This window comes from Phalaenopsis equestris, unplaced genomic scaffold, assembly GCF_001263595.1.
Source record: "Phalaenopsis equestris unplaced genomic scaffold, ASM126359v1 Scaffold000569, whole genome shotgun sequence".
Taxonomy (NCBI): domain Eukaryota; kingdom Viridiplantae; phylum Streptophyta; class Magnoliopsida; order Asparagales; family Orchidaceae; genus Phalaenopsis; species Phalaenopsis equestris.
Genome location: NW_018165009.1, coordinates 120,229 through 122,321, shown reverse-complemented (window position 1 = coordinate 122,321; position 2,093 = coordinate 120,229).

The following is a 2,093-nucleotide window of genomic DNA, read 5'->3' as shown; positions in this document are numbered from 1 at the left end:
TGACTTTCTCTAGTTTATTTGATCGAGCCTCACCCTCAATTCTTGTATTCATCTTTTGGGATAGATATAGAATTTGAGGTAAAGTGCTCTTCCATTTAAACTATGAAAATTATGGGGTCAGTTTGACTTCATCTTTTTCAAAACTAAATTTTTTTTTAACGTCCTTCCGAAGCGGGCAACGGGATTTCAATTCCGATGACCGACAGCTTCTTACGGGCAAACCCCACACCAAAAATAGTGCCGACAGACACAAACACGGATTTGTCAATTTTTTATCTTAACGGGGACAATGTTAGCTAACCATGTAGGGTATTACTCTTATGAAGTTAGCGTCTATTAATTTCTTCACCTCGGCAATGAGTTGCTGCTCTATTTTGAGGCGCATTCTTCTGGGAGCTTATTTCACTGGGGTCATATCTTTATCTACCCTGAGTTTATGAATTGCAACCTCTGCTAACAGTCCTGACATCTCATCATAGTTCAATGCAAAGCAATCTTTGAATTTTGTTAGCAATCTGATCAGTTGTAAAGATTCTTCATCGTTGAGTAGAGAACTTATAAATGTAGGTCGGGGTTGTTCTTCAGTGCCGAGGTTAATTTCCTTCAATTCATCAATATTTGATTTAATTTCCTCCTCAAATTCTGGCGGATCATTTTCTATCAGCTGATCAGTAGAGTCATCCTCCATATTGAGGCAATCCCCTTCCAATTCACTAGTAACAACCATATAAAATTTTAAATCATTGACTGGCCCGACTATACCAAATCCAAGACCCTCTTTTGAGTTGGGATTTCAACTTTTAACATTCCATAATTTTTCAAAAAGTTGTAATTTATCTTTCGGTATTTGTTTTGACAAATGTCCCTGTTCAATTAACTGTTGTACACAATGCAAAAAATAACCAAAAGGCAATTCTATTAATTCATTGGGATCATCATCCAAGTCTACATGATTTTGAAGATCAATAGAGGTAAAAGCACGATAAAACTTGATCGGCTTTGAACCAGTGCTACAGACTTCCTTGACCTCTAGACTCTCGACCTTTTGAGGGAGAATCAGAGTAAGGGTTATGGTGTTCACATAGTGGTTTATCCGATCATACATTGTATCATATTTGCTTTTCTTCGCATCTTCTAAGGATATCTCGTACTGAGGTTTCTTCTATTTTGCCATCATTATTTCATCTTCAGAACTGTCTTTATCACCAATGTTGATGGTTGGCCCAGTCTGTTCAACAATTAAATTATTTTTTTCTCGTCCACATCCCTGGCCTCGACCTCGGATGCGCGAACTAAAAGAACCCCCACCAATTTGTTGTAAAAGAGTGGTGGAAGATTGCTGAAGCGGAGTTGAATGGCCTCTTCTTTGTGATTTTTTTGAATTTTCATTTTTATTTGTTTTCATTTTTATTTGTTTTTGAATTTTCATTTTTATTTGTGAAAATTTTGTGACAGAAGACAATTTTCTTTGGAGGCGTGTAGTAGGCAGCATCTTCATAAATACCAACTTTATGAACTAAAAATGGTTGTAGATCTCCCTTGATGCAATTTTCTTGTCCTTCTTTATAGTACTTAATGCATTGGTGTAGAGATGACAGATCCATGTTGTGTTCGTGAATCTACGGTCAACCCAGTAGAGCGTTGAAAGAGGTCTCGGTGTCGATGATATGAAACTTAGCGGTTGTTACTAGTTCTCTAACCTTCATAAATAATGTAATGAATCCAAGGGCTCTATCTCCCCTTTGGTTGAATCCTCTTAGCATCATTTTATCGCCCGTAAGCTCTTGGGCTTCATTATCCAAATAGGCCAATGTCCGTAGACTCATCAAGTTGAGTGATGCTCCAGGATCTACTAAAACTCTAAACAACACAAATCTGTTAATGTTAATTAATGTTAACAGAGATGTAGAGATGTAGAGTAGACGATTGTGGTCGGCAGTACCGATCAGCAAATCTTCATCTGTGAAAGTTATCTCATACTGTTCCTTCAACGAACAAACTTCGTCTGAGGATGTGCTGACCAACTGGGCTAAATAAATCTCTAGGTTAAGCAAGGTTGTAATCAAATACTCTCTCATCTCTTTTGATAGGAT